General features: G+C 39.5%; 1 protein-coding gene across 1 annotated transcript in view; it reads right to left on the bottom strand.

Moving 5' to 3' along the window:
• GRB10 (growth factor receptor bound protein 10) overlaps nt 1-21,373 on the bottom strand; it is a 144,552-nt gene that overhangs the window by 61,378 nt on the left and 61,801 nt on the right. The gene's annotated exons all lie outside the window — the stretch shown is intronic.

Genomic DNA, 21,373 nt, shown 5'->3' with positions numbered 1-21,373 from the left:
ACAGTGATGAGTATACAAACTCCTTTTCTAAGACAACCCCTTATTAAGGGGATTCCTTGCACATGGGAACTGCAGCATGTCCCTCCAGTGCTGCGTTCAAATGCTGTTTTGATAGGATTTTTCAGAAATCTCAATCATTAAAACTTTTTGAAAGTATACTATTGCTGACAACACACAGTTGTAATGATGCAAACAGAAGTCCATTCTAGGTAACACTCATACTCCTCTGTTACTTTTTCCCTCTGAGCATGTAACTACATTTCCTATGTTCATCCAAATGTCTCACATTCCTCCATAGTCTGATTCCAGCTTCCACTAATGCCACAGGCACCAGCTGACTATTCTGACCTGCAATTCTTGTACAATTGTTACCTACAGCCCCACTACAGACGCATGCATTTAGCACTTGGCAGCTTGTACACCTCTGAGAGATGCATGCAACAGAAGGTGGAGGATAATAAGCAGATCTCTTACAATTTTTTAAAAACCCCACAGTGACCTCTACAGTGATGTTACAGCTGAGTGACACCCTCCGTTCCCAATATCAGCTCCAATTCTATGCAATCTCTCCCCTCCTAATTTCCTGAAAACTCCACACAGGTGGATAGTTTTGCACAAGAAACAAAAAGACAATATAAAAAATATTTGCAAACCCTTTGCTCTCTCACTGTTCTCCAGATTGGAGAATGCTGTCAAACCTAATTATAAAAATATCAAGACTGCCTTGGTTGAACATTAGAAGCTTAGAGCTTTGTTGTTCATTTCAAGTCAAACCAGAAGACACAAACACAACTTCATGTCCCAGAGGCATGACCAACTCCAGAGTGGTCAGTCTGAATTAAAAATTACAAGCCTGAACCCCAAATTTTACGCACCCTGTAAGTCTCCTTATGGACCCTGCACTGAAGACTCCTTTCCTTTATTACATTCTAATGTTCTTTAGCTCAAGTGAAATCCTCCACTTTGTACTGTAACTATGGTTGCTGGCCTAGAAAATGTCACATCATCGCATGTGCAGCTTCCAAAATGCTAAATGGACCATGATGTGGAGAGAAGGGCAAGAAACAGAGATGCTGGTTGGTAAAAGAGCGTGAAATTGAGATAGGCATCTGTGCTCTTTGAGCACACTGAAACACCAAACAGAGAAATCAGCAGCGAACTTGTAACTGCTCCAGTATCCTCTGGGTAATTTTTAAATGGCACATGCATCTATTTCCATTTCTGCCAGTAAGGCTGCGATGGCTAACACCAAATGTATGTACATTAATTACAGGTACTGGAGAGAATTCCCTGTATAGATACCTCTTTTCTACAGGCTCATGGTTGGACTCTAGATATGTTCTTAAAACCTGATAGATTTCTTGAAATAGAAGACAAACTAAATTGAACAAAATTGATGTTGCTAGGTAACAAATATAGGAATAAGCTACATATGAAAGGTACTGGTAAAAAAAAAATGAAAGTTTCAACAAGTAATAGGAGCAACTGGCTACAGGTGCCCTATAGCAGGAAGGAATGAAGCTGTACCCTTAGACTAGTGCATAAAATGAGTTTCAGGAATTCTCATGAAAAAAAATGGATGGTTAAAAAATGGAAAATTCAGTTCTTGTCCAGGTCACACATCTAACACTTGACAAGATAAAAAGGAAATATAATGAAACCTAAGCATTTGTGGGGAGTGGGAGTGGATAAGGAAGGCTTATTCATTTAATTCCAGAGGCAAATTAAGGTAAGGCATGTCTCTGATGGAGATTTTAACGGTTTTGTCTTTAATGATGCTGCAACTATTCACAGACAATGTTCAGAAGTGCCTCCCAGTGTGCATGCTCCCATTTCTAACCCAAGAACTGTAGACTCACACTGGTCCTTCTGTGGCGTGGATGGATGTTAGTTGCCTCGACAGACGATCGCTATAGGTGGCTACCGCTACCACCGCCACTACTGCTGAATCCTTGCTTTACTCTAAGACACTCACAAGTGTTGAAGCACTAATGGCATCATTATGAGAGAGGGGTTTGAAATCCAAGGAAAACATCTAAACCATCTAGAATTCTGATTATGCATATTACAACTATAAGATATAGGATTAAAATATTTAAGTCATGGCCAGTCCCTTTTCCAGACACACACAAACCCTTTATAAAGCAGAACTGAAACTTAGTCTTCCAGATACCCATTTTCTTATGGGAAATTTGCAGCTTTAAAAACCAAAACCAAACAACAACAACAAAAAAAACCATCCCACCACCACAACAAAACCAACCAACTAAACAAACAAACAAAATAAACAATGCAGGAAGAAAGCATAACTTCCTAAAAAAATCATCAGGCCAAAGTTTGAACCCAAAGGCAAACACGACACCAGCTGATCCTGTGTCACTGCACAGATAGTGGAACTGCCCATCTCCTGTTGGGTGAGCACCCCGTACCCTTGTGCAATTATTGCTGATGACCGATAATAGCAATCACAAGCAGCTAATGGCCTTTCAAACCCCTCTTTTCAAGCCAATGCCTGCACAACCACTACTGCACAGTAAACACTGAGTAAACACATCACTTAAAGCAGAATATCAGATTAAGTAGACCTCTGGGAAATTGTCATTCTTGAGTTGATTACAAAATCCAGCCAAAAGATTAATTTTCAAGAAACTGTTAACATCTGCAGCTTTCTTCCATAAAGTTCAGTGGTTTTCCTGTACCATTTTCTCATGTCACCTACTTTTAGTTCACAAATTTAAGAAAAAGGCTGAGAAAGACCTTAAAAAGAAAGCCTTTATTTGTTTGTGTTTATCAAGACGGGAAAACTCAAAACAGCCTCAGTTACCCAGAGGATAGGAAATAACATCAAGGATAGAAGCAGCACCATAGTGGGCAGAATGGTGTATTCTTTCAAAGGCCAAACCTGGGGTTGGAGTAGACTAATCCTCAAAAAACCCAAGGACTGAGTGGTTACATTGGTGAAGGATGCAATACATCACACAGTGAGCAGGCCAGATGGATTTTCGTGGTCCAAAAGGAGTTATGGACAGAGGGAATCCAAAAGCTTAAATTATAGATATATGAGGAATAGTCACGAATCTATAGCCTTATTGTGGCCCTTTCTTAACTCAGAATGAAAAACAAAAGAGACAGTGAACATGGGGGAATGCATGAGACACAGACAGACAGACTGACTTACACAGGCATTCTCGATTCAAGTCTTACCTTCCTGGTAAGGCTAACTGGATGCTTCGGTTTTGGTGCATTACCTCAATAGCAAAACTGAGAAAGTAAGCCCTGTCAATACGTCCCAAAATGATGATTATAAAAAGACCGTCCCTTATCTTTCAAGAGAACATGGTTGAGGCAATAGCTGGGCAGCAGATGCGCTCCTAGCCTGTATAGCCCATAAAAAAACAAACAGAAAATTCACTGAAGCTTTTCAGTAAACAGACAAAACTGTGTTAGCCCACTGAGCCATTAAGATGTTTACCAGTCAGAACTCAGGAAGCAAAACCTTGGGTAGCAATGAGGACATGAACTGAAATACTGTCTGCTGACCACACAGTAAATGCTTGGCAGACTGCATATTATATTAGGCAGCCATATTTATAAGAAGATATCCTGTATCAGTAAGAACTGCAATTTGACATAGCAAAGGTCAGGTTTAGTTCCATTTTAATTAAGATTACATAGTTCTACATAAAAGAAACAGAATAGAAAGCTTTAAAATACTATGTGTTTCACTTATGCTTACATGAATAAAAATTATTACTTTTCCAAATTTATTCTACTATTTCCTATATACACATTTCTACTCATAATGTTTCTCTTAAGTTTTACTTGGATGGTTTATTCTTATCACCTGTGTCAGAGAAAAAAATAAAAAATGAAAGTGCAAATCAAATATAGACAAACAAAATTACTACACAAATCACATTTCAAAAAGGAGTTAAAAATTCATACAGATGAGAAGAGTTACCTTCTACATTGTACGTGTCTTACAAATCTAAAGCTATTAAAGACAAAGTTAAAAACAGTCAAAGCATCTATTGCTTTCCTTTAGGGAACCTGCGTTCTCCCTCCCTGATTAAACACCATAATACCCAGCCGAGTAATCCCAGTTGAACAATCCCTACAAATCAATATAAGTACCACTGCACAGATTAGTCCCTCCCATCCTGCCAAGAAAGTCCAAGTCTTATCCCTGCTCCAGGAAACATCGTGCGTAACTTCCTAACATGCTGCTGGGTCGCTCCAGCCAATGCCAGTAATGTATGTCTGCTCCAGCACCAGTGCTGGCGACTGCTGAGCAAGAGCATCGCCCACCTGTTTGGGGAAGTCCCCACCTGGCAGCCAGCAACACCCAGGCTTCTTGCATTGGGGGTTTTATTTCACAGCCACTCCACAACTTAAATACAGCTTTCAAGTAAAAAGTGGTTGGATTAACCCAAAAAGTCCATTAGCATTTCTCTTCAGGAAGTGATGTGTCTGCAGAGCTGGTGCTGAAGCATTATTATTATTATTATTATTATTAGTTGTTGTTGTTGTTGTTCTTGTTGTTATTGTTATTAAATTAGGTGTGCCTCTCATCACTTGATACCCGAGCTAACCTTTACTCCTACCAAGTTTAAACCATGAGTTTTAAAATTTGCTTTGAACAGGTTTATTGCTAGCTTAGAAACCATGTTTGAGGATGTAATACAAGTTCCAAAAGTTGCACACAGCAATTAATGAATCAGCTATTCCTCCAAGTTAATTAAGGATTGCATTTTCAGCACATAGTAGTTACCTAGCTGTGACCGATGGACTTGCAAAGCAGGCAACAGGAATATTTCATATTTAAGGTACTTCTTGTCAGAGTTGAGTTAACAGAAACAAAGTCATACGAAAAAGGAATATGCTTTAATGCCAGGGTAATTTTGGTTTCTTTATATCAGTAGCTTTAATAGTTTCCTATTAACTCCAATCATCATTTTAGTAAATTAGCTACAAGAGACTGAACTGGGGGAGAGTTGTTTGATATTGCAATACTGCATCAAAAAACCCTTCTCTAAGAGCCTGTTGAGGATTAAAATAAATTTACTTATAGAACATTAGAAATTGCCTCTGACTTGAGACTTTTAAACCTAGCACCTGACAAATAACGATGAGCATGCTTGCCTACCTTAGCTCTGCTTCACAGATGAAGGCAGCTGCCATCAGATGTCCTCTTGGTGCCTATGCAGCACCGATATAAGCTTTCCGTACATTTCTTTGCCCCACTAAAGGAACAGTGTTTTCGGGCATGCATTTGATTTCATCTGCAGACAAATACGCTGTCCCTGAATTGGCTGTCTATTTTAGGTTCTCCCTTCAGGCAAGCTGAGCGGTTATTTCCAAAAATCACACAGTCCTTTTGGGCACAGAATAAGGAGATCTCCCCTGGCGCCGTCAGCAAAGGGTGGATAATTTGTGAGGAATTACTGCTGTAACACAGCGCAAACCTCCACTGCATGAAAAGGGAACGCCACAGTCCTGCCTCACGGATCCCCAGATGGCAAAGCATATTGCTGCAGTCTCATCCCAAATGGCGGTGTGGAGCCACTACTGAAGGTGCCTGTACCGCACACCGCTGATGCGAAAAACAGTCATTTATAAAATCTCTGTGACGCTTCCCTCTGCCGTACATCGACTTCAAGAACTCCTGCTAGCCAACAGGTTTTTTTTTTAAACACAAAAATAACCCCGAAAAATCCAACCCCAATCAAAACCAACAACAGCAACAACCCTGAGACCAGCAACAATACAAAAGAACAAGTAATGTGAATTTACCATTCAAATCTTCATTGAAAATCAGCCTAAATTTATCTAGGCTAAGAAAACCAGAATTGTGTTAATGTTTCTTCTGAATTCATCAAATGAAGTTTTCTTTTCTTTCAGCTACTCAAAGCCCGGTCCTTTGTGATTTAATATCCTGCAGGTAAGCTGCACTGGTGAAAATCAATCAGGATCAGGATCACCCTGAGGCAAAAGCAGAAGGTGTGCTACACATAAGACTCCTTGCGTATTGGTATGAGTCAAAACCAACTTGTCCATTATGCCCATTTTCCTTCTGAGACCCATGTGCCTGATTTTACAAGTTGTGTGCATTCCCGGTTCAGGTACACAGCGTGCCCTGTGATTTTGGCCGCTGTGCTTCTCCATCAAGTCAGTGTTCAGGGAGCCCAATTCCCTGCCTAGATTCACCTCCTTGCACGCCCATATAACAAGGCTGGAAGCAGGACACAAGATACTTTCCCCCGTGTCTGTTAACAGACCATTGCTTCTTACAAGGCCATCTCCATTTCCTTCACCCCACGTGACAAGGATGTCAGCAGCACGCTCAAAAGAGCTTGCAGGGCACCAGTGTCCTGCACTGCGCTGCCTTAAGTCACCTCCACCACTCCTCTAAGGAATGACGCCCCAAAAACCTCTGGGCGCAGGGTCAGTGTTCACAAGGGGTGAGACAACCTGCTCACCTGGCTCCGTTTCACATCTGAAATACAGCCCAGAAAAGCAGCGAAGACTGGCTTCCCCTGCCAAAAGCACTCCCACATATTTACAGACCTAGAAAGCCTTAGACCTAGAAAGAGGTAATGTGTCAACAGGACAGAGCTTGAGGTAGGCCAAAAGTGTTGCTGTAAAGCCTGAAGGCTCTGAAGGACTTCTCTCGATGGCTTTTTAACAGTGTCAGCAGCTCCAGGTTAGCCACTGTGGTAGTAATACCCATGGGTGTCCCAGCAGCAAGCTTTCCCAGCTTCAGTTCCCTGACTGAATGATTTGTCAATGATGCTACCGTAGCTTTGGAGATGACTTTAGTATATTCCATATTCACCCTCTGATATATATTTTTTTTAACTAGTCTCTAAAACTCATTGTCATCTTCTGAAGAATATTTATAGCTATTCTTGAAGGAATGAAGTTACCTAACTGTAGTTGCTGGGTTCATCGCCCACTTGTCTTTGAGTTGCAGACCTTGTAACTTAGAAACCCGTCATCTGCAGCACTTTTGAATTCAGAGGGACTTGAAATATTTTACTATGCCTGAGCTCTCCAGGATTTTTGAACCACTTAAAGGCCAAACCACAAAAGCATACAAAAAAAGAATAATTCTCTTTTGCTCTTGAACAGCAGCAAGTTCACAAATTAATTGCAGAGATAAACAAAAAATTAGCAGCCCCAATGAAGCCTTGTTTTATATATAAACTTACAAACATCCTAGCATATAAATTTTAGAAGTGTACGAATATGTAAACTCGAGAGCAATGTATGTCAATTAGGAGCGTTAACAAGATACAGCCAGTGTAAGACACGTTCTTGCGCAGTTACAAATCCTCTCAGACAGTGGTGCTGTAACACACCATAACATCTCACTGCTTCTAACCTCATCTTGTGCATGTCACAAATTGCCTGCAATCTTGATTTGGACAGAAAGACTTAAATATTGTTACTGCAATCCTAATACCATTAATGAAATTACATACTAATTGCTTTGGTCAGTAGCACCTTATACACTTTAATTACTTAAGCAGCTGCTTGCTGTTAAGAACTCCAAATTTAGCTACATCTCATGCTATATTCTGACGGGTTTTTTTTTTTTTATTTAGGTGGTTTGCCCCATTTAACTCTGGCTTTTTTTAGCTGAAAATATAACTATCTTGGCAGAAGCTTGTCCTTTTTAATAGGCACAAAGAAACATGGAAAAAGTAGCAAATTCAGATTGATCTTCCTCTTGAAGCCTCTTGGCTTTAAGAAGAGTGCTGCAACCTTCTTCAACCTCAATGCAAGAATGTCAGCTGCCTTGAAAGGATGCATTTCTCAAGTATCCTCACATGACACAGCTTGCCAGGCTGAAGTGCTGTCATGAACTACTTGCAGCACAATGTTGACATAAAGGCAGAAACAAATACCGTACTGCTTATCACAGTCAGGTAAGTTGAAAGACAGTGATGACTGAGGCTTATTGTTACAATGCTGCACCGTGATAAAAGATTTTAGTGCAGAACTGACATCAAATTACAGAGTTGTTTTTCTACAGATTTTGCTTATTCTATTAAGCTATGAAAGTTGAGAGGATTTCTCCCCTGCTCTTATTATGTGATCTTAAAACAAATCCCAAGCTTGCTATATCTGCTTTATAGACAAAATAAGAAATCAGAGAAAAAGAGTAACAGAAATGTACCATTCCAGTTCATTTCAGGACAGTCTTAACATTGCAAGATTTTTTCAAAGCTATAAGCACCATAAATAATGCAACACTACAATATTAGCTTTTGCTATTTTACTCCTCTTCAAAAAACTCAAAAGCATTTTCTTTGGTATGGCAACCTATTTTCACTGATGTTCCTCAATCTTTTCTTAGATAAACATGAGGACCATCTGACTAGAAAAACAAACAAACGAGCACAGACTTTGTTTCCTTATTTGACAAATTTTCAACTTAAAGCACAAGCCAAGGCAGATGTAGTATAACATCAGAATGTACAGTTACCTAAAAGTATTTTTAATCTTTAGGAGTAAAAAATAAATGAAGGTTCTTTCTGTTTTCTGATGTGTTTATGCACCTATACATACTTTCACCATAAAGTGAACAAAACACCAACATACGGTCTGAGAGCAGGAAAGACCTGCACTAAGAGCTGATCTAAGTAAAGCACTAGAAACCACTCAAAGTTTCCTTTATCCCTCTAAGTCCTCCAAAGTGGACATCTCACATGGGCTTCCTTACAACTTGTGGAGAACTAATTTTGAGCATTATCTTGCTGAAGAATAACACCTTCTTCTGTACTTCAGTCAAATGGATTTCAGATTCTTACTGTCTTCCTCTTTCAGCACAGTAGGGTACCATTTCATTGAGAGCTTCTTATGTTCTTTTCTACCCTATTAACATCTCTAGTGTCCACTCTGTCAACAACACCCCTCAGTTCTGCCCTCATTAGGCAGTCTGTCTGCTGGTCCCTCCAAAACTGAGGATTCACTAGAAGACTGTCTTCCCACGTTCCCAATAAAATGCATTTAGAAGTAATCTAGATGCCTGCATGAGACATGGCAAGTATTTTGACCAAGGTTTTTTAGGTAGACATTCATTAACCTGTGAAAAATGCACGCATTGGTTATATCAGGTCAGTGAATAAAGTGAAGTATGCTGAACAGCAGCATTTTTCCAGGAATCATTACAAGTGAAAAACACAGTAAAGGGATCACAAACCTATACTAGTAAAACTATATCCATAAAACTTTTGGGGATAGATTAACCATTAAGTTTCTTCCAAGTCTATTTAAAAGCTATTTAACCTATGGCACTAAAAATCTCTCTTCCACCTCCCAGATTTTAAACCAAAAACTTTACAGTGCAAAAGCACTTCTTCTCTATCTCTTTTTTGTCAGATTTATTGGCGGGGGCTGAGTCTTCCTCTGTGTTTGTAAGGCACAAAAATCAGGCTGGAGCTGAGAGACATACACATGCAATGTTAACCTCTTGAATTCAGGCCCTCACTTTGTGTAGGTCTGCACATTTGCCTGAAATACAAGGAAAGGTTGCACACAACCAGTTCAGTAGAGATGACTCCACATTTCTACTGTTTTTTCCTTTTAAAATATCTGTATTTCTAGTTCAGTATAAGTGTCTAAGAATGTTTTTATTGCTGCATTTCATTTCATTTGTCAAACCAGAATAAACTTCCTTCAGAGAAAGTGGTTTTTTTGCTATTACAAGTACATTAGGAATTGTGCCAGCACAGCTGTACCACCAAACCCCTGGGAGACACAGACCGTGGGGAATGTAAATGGTCTGAGAACAGCCTACTTGAAAGGACATCTTTTTTCAGGGCAAACTCATCAGCACCGAGATCACCAACTCTTCTTGCTCAAACACCCTCACTGTAAGAAAGGAGGCATTCAACCCAGCCAAGCCTTCAACAAATTTCTCTGATAGTCTCAATTTGCCTTGGAGCCAACAGTCTGCCAGATTCATCTCTAAACTTGCTCTTCAGAAAGAGATCTCTCTGTTTTGTATTTCACCAGCTTAACACAGCAGGAGACATGTATCCTGGCCCAAACAGCTCCGCACTATTGCCATACCGAGGAAGGGTTGAGAGGTTTTTTTGTTTTGCTTTGTTTGGTCGTTTTCTTAAACAGAAGGTTTATAGAGATACACAATGGTGGAAAGATATTACCACAAACATAAATACTGTATTAGTAGACATCTCGGCTCCTACAGTAATGAAAACAAATTAGATCTCTTTCAGTAGTTTCATTTCAGCTACACACTAAAACCGTCTTAAAGAAACTACATGGCTTTTCACCATGCTTTATGCCTCAAGTGGTTTTTCCTTATCTCGTCATCCCACATTTAATACCTTTCTTTTTTTGTTTTTAGTAAATGTTTCATTGTCAACTGGCAAGTCTGATCACTGTTCCAAACTTTAATTTCAACCCCCAGGGGCGCAAAGAAAAAGCTACAGCTACCCTTCAACTTGACCTCCTCCCTACTGTGAGTCAAGAATAAAGCACCATCAATCAAAGCACGTTTATGCACTTAGAAGCTGCATCATTTCTCACCACTTCCATGTGCCACTTCCACGTGGCATGCAAGCAAGTTAATCTACAGAAAGGCTACCCACCATGTCAAAAAATACCCTATGGTTTACCCTATGTATTACGATACAATCTCACATATGTTCACATTTCGGTCTTGATTTCATCTCATCACAACTGGCTCACTTAATATCATGAACAAAGTAGGACTTAATCTCAAAAATAGCATGCACACCACTGAGCAGATCTCAACTACATATTTGACCGAAGTTTTGTAATAGCAATGTCCTCATTTTGCCAATGGTGAAAATGTAGGTAGACATCTACAGTGATTTGTTTTGTTCTACGTAACAGCTAATTTGTTGAACAAGCGCTTCTAACTCTTTGCCCTGCTCCCCACAGGCACAGGGGCCAACCCCAAAAAGTATTTCCTAGCTTCTGCTTGGAGGGGTTGTGAAGAGCCCATGGCTGCTTCAGTGTGGTAAAGAAACAGACACTTAGAAGCATCCTGCAACGATTTCTGCAGTCTGGTTTCATCAAAACCTCAAGTGAGTCCAATTATTCTGAGCAGCTTACACATGCCTGAGCTATAGATGATTAACACAGGGGAGCCAGGTCTGCTGCTGCCATCATTAACTGCTAGAGTTTGCAACCACTCATTCGCATATGTGTGTAAGAGTCTGTGCAACCCCACAGCACAGGCTTCGGATGTTTGCTACTCCACACAACTTCCAAAATGAGTGAAAAATGAACCATTCCTCCAATAAGGATCTTGCTATCAATAAAGCTGCCAGTCAGCACAAAGTCATTCACGTTCAAATCACCTTCTTTGAGCGAGGACTGGCTGAAAATACAGGCAGTACACTCTGCAGAGTAGTAGAGCTTAAAAAAAGAACCATAAAGCTGCTGTAGTTGAAGCCTGTGCCATTTTACGCTCTTCTTGCTATCTGAAGTCTGACTTAGTTCATGAATCTTTAATCATTTTTTAAACATAGAAAATCATGTTGATACTTAAATAAACAGAACTTTGCCACTAAGAAAGCCTACTTTCGCATTCACCCAAAACCACTGTAATTTATTAGCCAAGTATTTTTAATGACATTCATTTTTTTCAGATATACCATAGTATATATTCTTTTTGACATAACTAAGTTAAGCTATACTTGCTGATATAGACCATGAGTGCATTCCAGTGCAACTTGTTTGTCTCAACTGAAGGAGATATGTTCCCATGCTGGAAAAATCTTAAAATCTGCAGTCCTCAACTTCCCAGTCATCTGGCTGAACCAATCTAATAAACACATTAGAAAAGGCATTTCTAAGAAAGATCATGTTTAAGCTATAACTTGAACTGGGTATTTTCCTCTCAGCTGTACGATGTGTTATATCTTTTTGTGACAATCCCATTTTTTCTAGTGTGTAAGCTCCTGAAAATTGTTTTAATATGCAGAAAAGGATACTGAACCCTTAAACTAACTCTATACTTGTTTGGACTGCTTAACCTAAATTTGTTAAAATAGTGTCAGCCAACTTTTAAAATCCATTCAATTTTTAAGCACAAGGCCAACTTTTGTTTAGCATTTATAATTCTTCCTCTGATTAAGACCAGCTAACAACTGAAAAGGAGGAGCATAAAGTTGTTGAATTGTTAGGAATCCTAAAGCAACAGAAGTCTTTGCCAAGAGAACTGCTGTATCACAAATATGCCCCATTTCACTCTTGCAAACAAGTCTTACCTCACACTCGTTCTATTTCTTACCCCTGGAAATGTTACAGATCTAGACATTGCTTGCTTATTTTTTTAATTATTTTTATTTTATAAAAGATGAACAAAGTGAACTTCTGTATTCATTTCTAAGATGATAAAAGCTCTGCTTAGAAGACGAAAGTCATAAAAAGGTAAGTTAACTTAATACTTTTCTCTACCTGAGGCACTGGAAAGAAGAGACAGAAACCAAAGTTTAAGACAAACAATGGAAGGAAACTGTTCTCTACCCTCTCACAACTTTGACAGAGACCAAAAATACAACCTTGAAGGTCAGGGGAAAACAAAAATACAAAACTTGAATACACGTCTCTCAGAATTGTTTGCAGACAAGAGGGCTATATTGTGTCAGCTACTAGAAATTACCTGCCATCACAAGAGAGATCAAAGGTGCATGGCTGGTCAGAGATAGTACAAAAATCAGTTCAGTGTGCTTTAAATAGGGGTGGGAGTAACTCAGGGCTTCATCTGGTTAAATGGATCTCCTTCTGAAAAAAAAAATCTGATTCCAAAACCATTAAATATACCAGTGAACTAAGGCTGTTAAAAGCTTTCTTGTGAAGCTGCAGTCCAGCCAATCTCAATTTAAGGAGCAGTTTCTGGCATTACAACTGCCTGTACTTCACCACACCACTGCCACCACACACTTGGAAATCAGTTTCATAGAAAATGGGGTCCCTTTTCCCCTATCATCTTCAGAAAGCAGAGGATGTACAATTAACACTGTGCTTTTGATAAATCTGTCTTCTTTTACCAAAGTAGAGAGATTTAAAAAATAAAATAGCCTCCCCTCAACAGTCACAGTGATTTCAAATGTGCACTGCAGATAAATGAAAATCAATTTCTGATCTACTCATAGATGATACTTTTAAATGTCCGAATAAGCAGATTTATTTCAGACTTGAACACAACAGTCATGAAACCAGATTAAGGCCCTAGAGCTTTCCATGTAATCAGATACTCTCTCCATTAAAGCTGTCCTTGTATAGTGACATTGTACTTTTATCTCAAAAATTAGAGATACTTCTTGAAAGAATATTTTCGAAAGTGTATTTCAGAGCAGACGGTATAGTGTGTACGCAGATTGTTTCCATCTCTAACCATACCCTTCCCCTTCACATGTCAAATTGCCTTTGAAATTTAGAATTTGATTTTGGTTAAGGTGTCAGAATTTGAAGTTAATATTGTGATGCTGCAGAGACACTGTTTTTACTGAATAACTGCCATTGTTATGGCACGATTAAAAGCCAGGCTACATAATAAATCAACTTTCCTAGCTGGAAAGCTCATTAGTACTGAGACTATTTTAAGTGCCCACAGCCATGTTTTGACATTTGGCTATAACACCCTCACTGACAGGTTCAAAAGCTTCTTACATAAAGCTAAATACACTTAAAATATTACCCCTAACAGGGAATATGCAAACCCCAAGAACGTGCAGGAAGAGGGTGGAGTGGCACAGGCCAGAATTCAACTGAGCCATGTTAAATATGTCATCCAGAAGCCATCAAAAGAGCCTATGTTGATAATATTAATTTCCATCCTTCTGCTCTAACATGTTAACAGTACAAATTTAGTCAGATTACAAAAAAAACCAAACATAAAAGCAATAAAGTTATGTTCAGAAAACATATGAGCTAATCCCAAGATCTTACAGTTAACTTCTATTGATTAAATTAGAAGAGGGTATTTCAGATCACTAAGTTCAGTTACGGACTATTAACTCAAATGGAAGAGATAAGCCACCTGGGAGGCAGAGAAAGACTTGAGACTGTGAGTGTCCCCATACCATGGAGAAGAGATAAATAAGTATATAAAATGATTAAAAAATTAGTGAAATATATTGCATTTGGCTGCTTTAGCAACGGGAATGATGCAATTTGCTAAGTAAATACATTTACAGAGGAGAGAGTGCACTACCCATAGGATATTCGACTTTTTTTCTCACAGAAGACATAAGTGCACAAGAAATAAGCTCAGCTCTGGTACCTGGGAGAAACATCTCATCACGAGTGGATATTGAGACACTGTTTTGCCTCTGATATCTGAATTTTTCCAAGCACACCATTTCCAATTGAAGTGTCAGACCCATGAGCTCAAGCCCAAGAAACGAAACGCCTGAAACATCATATCCATGAAGGGCTTGCCAGGCTGCTTCGCTCCAGGAGCCCTCTCTCAGCCAGTGCAAGGTGCTGTCCCTCCCAAGAAGCCACCAGCAAGGCTGTTGCATCAGGCTGCCAGCAGACAGGCGCTCGCTGGGCAGGCAGCCAGCCGCCCCGACACCACCGGGGTAGTCGCACCAGCACAGAAACTATTTATGCCGCCGATGACATCACCGCGTTGAGCTGACATACCTCTGGGAAAGCGTGCCAAAAGTAAACAAATACTCGATGTGAATGTTTGCCTCCCGCTAACAGAGCAGACACTCCCAACAGACCAATGCTCTCATGCACCTGTCTCTTGGCATCCCAGCCCCTCACCAAGAGCCCCCGGAGCGCCTCGATAGCTGTAGCACAGAAAGACAGTCTTCCACGAGATGCCCAAGAGTGCAAACCCCCAGACAAGGAGAGAGGGGATCCCTATGCTACCTCTTGCATTACCCAGAGGATGCAAAAATGTGCCTGCTCCATCAGGTAGATTTGCTCCGCTTCAGTGGCAGCGGGAAATGCACGTTCCTTAATACTAAAGACAAGAGTGAATTAAAAAGGACGTTTGATTTTACGATTGATTTCGCAGTGTCTCTCATTATTCGATTAGTGGCGAGTTTCTTACAGTCATCGCTTTAAGCTTATGCTGGTAACTTGTATTCCAGTAGGTAAAACGTAAGGGGTGAGAGAAGTTAAATGCCCTCTTTTTCTGAGACATATCTGTAAAGAAGCAAGAGAAATACACCACTCAGGGGCCCAATTTACACCTTCACCTCCCAAAGCTTTAGACAAGAATTTAACAATACAAGAAAGGACCTTCTAATTACCCTAAATTCACACCTTGTGAATCTGCTCCCCTCTGCCCCTTGATAACTGCAGATACAAATCTTGAAAGAGGTGAAGACAATCCCTTTATCTTCAGCATAAAAAAACCCAAACCACTATTTCAAATGCCATACGCCCATACAGCTTCAGTCCCTGAGGGTGGGTAATCATGGACTATCTTGAGCAAGGAACCCAGTTTCCCAATCCAGCTCCACTTGCTCTCCCAATGCAACTGCTCTGCCCCAGCAACCATCTCCCCTCCATCACAGCAAGAAGGTCATTGCAAACCTGGTAACAACTACCATTTTCCCGTAAGTCACAGAATGGCTTCAGAGGAACACAAAATTTTTAAATATGTCCAAAAGTGATGATTTGCAAAGCTGATAACAAAAAATCAATACATGAAAAATAAAATAAAATTTAAAAATACAATAAAAATAAAAGAAAATCCATCAGTCACCAGCAAACATTTTTATCTGAACGTGCAACAGTTTAAATAATTTTTTTATCTGTTTCTTCTCATTTCACTGATTTCACTCAATCTTCATTATATTATATACAGTCTTCCAGCTAAACTCAGTTTCTCTCTCTTCCTGTAGCTTGCTGCAAATCTCTCAAGCTATCTGTACTAAACACCACTCTACTTTGTCTTCTCTTTTCATGTTGTTTTGTTTGGGTTTTTTTCAGAGTTCTGTTAGCCCGAGGGTTTGGGAACTAATCTAAAGAGGGAAGTTAAACTTCTACACAGCTATGACAGGTGCCTTCCTAGTAGCTAACAAGATTCATCACCAAATATCAATGGGAGTGTTTTCCAAAACAAGACAAAGGTACTGTAATGAGCTAGGCAGGAAGCAGGACCTCCACTCTCTTCAAAAGATTAGTCAGTGTAAATCTTTTTGGCAGTAATGCTGATTTTTTTCTAAGGCTAGACAATGACAACAACATTTATACAAAGCATGAGAATTCATGAATGTCTTGGCAGTATTGTCCCTGAAATACAAACAAGACTATCTGTTTTTCACTCTACATTTTCAACTCGGTACCAGCTGGATTCTGCAAAAACATGGGTTAGTTCTGATACACCAGATAACCGACTCATCCCAGTCAGATCCCATAAGTGAAGCATTTCAGAGTAGCACCGGTTGTTACTAAACAGACTCTTCCTTAGCTACGGAATGAATAACAACATCGCCTCAACCTCCCATGTCTATCCTGAGGCAGATACAAAAGAAAAGATATTAAAAGCAAGTAATAACAACAGTGGAGGAGAAAAAGAGTGCTACACAAGATTATTTCTCTGGGCTAAATCTTAGGCATTGTAATACTTCATCTACACCCATGCTCATTCAAAAGTCTGCCTGTATTTACATGGGCTTGTATTTTTTGGACCCAGGCAGTGTGCTAGAAAGGTAGTTTTCACCATGCTGTCATTTACTGTCTCTAGAGAAGTTAATGTATTAGTGACTAGCCAGTGAGGTACTAGAGAGCATCTACCTCAAGAGTTGGCTGCAGTATGATGCAAGTTGGCAGATGCCCTGGATCCCTCCAGTTTCACTGTGAGCAAGTTGTCTGTAAATACAGGCAGGAAAACTAATGTCAACCCAATCCACAACCAAAGCATATTCACCGTCTCTCGACAGACAGGATTTTCTACCATGACCAACCAAGAAAGACCAAAGGCTGAGCTGGCTGTTGACACAGGGCAGCTCTTGGCTAAAACAACTCATATCACCATTTCCTTTCTGCTGCTGGAGACACCTGGCTGTGCAGCCAGAGGTACCATAAGGTTCAGCTCAGCTCTGTCTGCAAAGTGGAGTGACAAAAAGCATGAAGTCCAACAAGAGCTCAGGAAAGAAAGGCTGTGTGTGAATGCATTAATAAAAGGAAGATAAATCTTTCATCATAGACCCATGGCAAAACACATCTGTACAGAAACTGACAATCATCCCACAAGTACACACATAAAGAAAGTGCCAGAATTGCATGTTTAATACTTCCACTAAAAGGCAAGGTGACAGAATGCATCTTATTTATGCATGGCTTCAAAATTCTGAATAAGAAGTACCTACGCAATCTCAAAAAGTACGTCAAGTACCAATAAAAAGTATTGCCCATAAACTTACATCTGGGACTGGAGTTGGCACTATTTGCTGCTTTCTAGAAAAACGAACAGAAAAAAGGAGCTCCAAAACATGCCTCAACAAAGAAAATCCCAGAAGTATAGAGTGAGAAGAGAAACAGCAGTGGCATGGCTGTCAGGTTAAACCTCCTGAAGTCCAAGAGTCAACAAATTCTGTTGGGCTTACAGTTTCTGTAGAATAGTGTATTTTGCCACCATAATTCATACAGCAAAACTCTTCCTCAGTAGCACAGGGAAATCCATGAGATTTATCTTGCTACTGAGAGACATTCAAAGTTAAATTTGGTGGCATCACACAGAGCAGCCAAGAGGAACAGAGGCTGCACTGCCAGGGTGCCTGGGGAGAGAGAACCAGCAGCATCCTTTGGGACAGGACAGGGAGAACAAGTGCTGAAGCCCATCACCTCTACTAAAAACCTCAAAATGGCATCTCCATGTGAATGCAGAGCTTTTGACTAAAATCATCACTATGGTCCCCAGCTCTGCTCCACACTACCCCTCACTACTGGACAGGGTACAAATGCTGTAGGCTACACACTGCAGGAAACCTGTCATTGCCAAATTTTAAACATTTGTGACTGTTGAATGTATTGCAAAGTAAGATGTGCCTGAGGGGGCTACAGTTTCCTTCATCTCCACACTCCATTCCTGAAGGGGAAAATTTCAAAAAATAACAATACCTGTCCCATCCTAAGCATGCTCTCACTTTCTCTTAGTGTTTTTAAAGATGGTAAGTAGTTGTTTAGATTGTTTCTTCACCTTCTTCCTTTTCCTCTTCAGAAAAGACCACATAATTTAGATTTATTTTTCTTCTCCAAGCCTAGAGACTTTACTACAACTTCTGGAAGGACTGTTCCAGAAATATTTAGACTTATTGGTTATTAAATGCCAAATCCTGGCTGGCTGTTGATAACTTCCTATAACTTTTAATAGGTAGCTGAAGCATCCTTTACATCAGTGGATATCACTATTTCAATATTAGCATTGCTAATATTGCTAGTATTGCAATATTAGTATTACTCAGCAAGACAAAGCTTGTTCTTTCCTATGACATTTAATTTATGAAGTAGCTTATGGGGAATATAGGAAAGACATCACTGTTCCCACTGTTTGCATTTAGTACGTTTACAAAATTTGCCCAATTAGCAGAATCATTGAAAAGTGAGTACTAAATAATGGTTTAGATATAAAAATACTTACTATTAAAGTAAGCAAGTTTATTAGCATACCTACACATAAACAGCTATTAAACTATGTCTAGGAAAAAATACCGTTCCATCTATGCTAACTTTGTGCATGTGTTTCACATGAAGCTGTCCTATTCTAAAGACTCCTCACTTTACAAAAGTATCTTCTGCTTCCCAATCTTTGCAAGATATTCTTTTGAAATAAAAAGCTGAACAGTTATAAGGCATCTGCTTGTGTAAAAACAGTGATTCAGCAGGAAACACGTACTTGAAATACCCTTCATAAGAAAGGGCTTATTCAGGCAGGGACAGTTGGCAGGGCTATCTCAAGTCTCCACTTGAATGCTCTTTTTTCACTTAGTGTTGAAGGGATTCAGATGCCTGGGAAGTAGCTAATCACCGTTTTTATAGGCTGTGGAAAGCAGTTCGGGTTCAGAATTGCAAGTGCTTGTACCAAAAGCTCCCCCAGTGAAAAGCAAAGGGCCATAAGTTAATGTTCAACAGAAACTGGCAGATCTGCTGCATTCGCTGAGCAATGTGGTCAGGTATGAATTGGAAGTGCATACATAAAGTAACATAACAAGTATGGTTGCTCAAAGTTCAGCTGCAGCGTTTAACACGCAATACACTAAAGAGAAAAAGGCAGGGAGCACCTAACACATTAAATATTTTAGCTAATTCTAATCCTTCCACAATTTCTGCTCATGTGAAACACAGGAACAAAAGCTTTAGATCTAATAATAGGTGTATGCTGAAGTCAGCAAGCAACGTTGTACATAACTGGAAGCAAAAATTGCCATAGTCTGTTGCAAGTATCTTTATCATCAACATAATCAAGACATACCACCAGATTAATTTGCAGTGGTCCTGCAAGTTTCTTCCGGATACAGGTTTACTCTTACATTTTTAACCAGTGTCAGTGCCAGCAAAGCTTTAATAGAAAGTAATGGATAACAAAATTTTGTGTAAGAGTAAAAAACCAAAGTAAAGAGCGGACATAGAACTTAGAAATCCATTTCATGTTAATAACTAGTCTTCCTATTTATGATGTGACTAATGTGACTGCATGGGAGCTAGTTCAGACCATGTCATAACTCCCATTGAAGCTCTTTGTGTTGTACTTTTCTATGTACTACTCATTAATCAGTTACTGGATTATATGCCAGCTCTTAGAATACTTTTACTTTCAAGTTCTTGGATAACAATGTATATGTCATATGCTGTGAAAGAGTGTAGATGCTCACACTTGGACAGGCAGAACACACAAAACATGACACCATATCATGCTTATGGTCACTTCCATTTTCAAAAAGGTACCAAAGCAGCAGGTATCATGTCTGTAAAGCACATTGCTTCCCTCCAACACTGCAAAAAGGCAGAAGTGCTACAGCCCAGCACAGATTAAAGGCCACCTTTGGGCATTTAGATTTCAGTTCTTAATCCACACCACTAACGTAACAGCATCAAGATTAATAATGTACTATATACTTATTTCAGCAACAAAATTAGAAAGATTTTAGAAATCCTGGATTTGATTGCTGTCAGTCAGCTGACATAGAAGAAAAATCCCAAACAATTTGTGGATGCATAAGAGATCTTTACTTCAGAAAGTATTGGGAGATATGTTAACCGAGTCTTGCTTTAGAAACAGGCATTGAACTGCCAGTACCCCCTATGCAAAATTTTCTTCAAAGACAGCTGTTTCCTAAATTAATTTGGACCACCGCATACAGACATTTGTTTTGAAGTGGCTGAGACAGAGCCACATGTCAGGTGACACTGTATGGATCCTTCTGCAGTACAACAATACTGATAGAGGAAAAGAAGGATCTGAAAAGGAAGTAGGAAAATGTCAGGCTGCAAAGCTGGCATTTTGCCATCAAAACACAGTATTACCTATTTCTTCAATAAATGTTCAGACTTCAAAAGCAGCAGCAACACGTACTATAAAGCATGAACTCAAACCACACAGCATGTGTTCCCTCCCAAAAAAATCCCCTGATTAAAGGGGGGACATTTACAAATAGCTTCAGAAGTCACCTGTATAGATCTTCTCCAGGATTTGCACATCCTGAGATAGGTGAAAGTAATGTAACAGTACTATTCTAAAACAAATGAAAAATTGAATTTATAAACTCTGCTCTATGCACGCAAGCATGTCACAACACACTGCCTGGGTTACTGCAAGTTTTAGACTGGATTACATTGCAATTGAAAACAAAGCTTCAAAAACACCAGAAGACTTGGAGCATGGAGAGGGGAGCAAGTTAAAATACAATCCTCATTACATTCTGGGACTTGTTTGTGAAACCTAAATGGTCTTGATAATCTACGAGTCATGAAATTCCAGTCTTGCTGCCCTTGACAAATAAAAAATGCTGGATTTTTAAAGGACAAACTCAAGCATGTCATATTTGGCAAATATTTTAAGTAATACGTCTGTAATCTTTTTTGTTTCAATAGACTTGTTCTGACTGCATACTATTAGCTGTTGCACTGATGAAACAACATTTGAAGATGACCTTCAAGGACTTGGTTTCAAATTAAACCATCAGGAACCCCGAGGGTAAAAGGGTTCACTGGTTAAGATGGTACTCTCTATAATAAATTATTTCAAACCTAAAAAAATAAAGCTGAGCTGAACAGTCTCTGCAATAATAGTAACTGTTGCCTTTTATGCATCTGAACAGACAGAAATTAGCAAAGACAGATTTTTAAGATTTATTTTAACTTTTTATATGTACTCTTGTTGACATACAGAAGCTGAACTATT

The sequence above is a fragment of the Neopelma chrysocephalum genome, unplaced genomic scaffold (assembly GCF_003984885.1).
Source record: "Neopelma chrysocephalum unplaced genomic scaffold, ASM398488v2 Primary Assembly neopelma1_22b, whole genome shotgun sequence".
Classification (NCBI taxonomy): Eukaryota; Metazoa; Chordata; class Aves; order Passeriformes; family Pipridae; genus Neopelma; species Neopelma chrysocephalum.
This window is presented reverse-complemented; position numbering and strand designations above follow the sequence as displayed.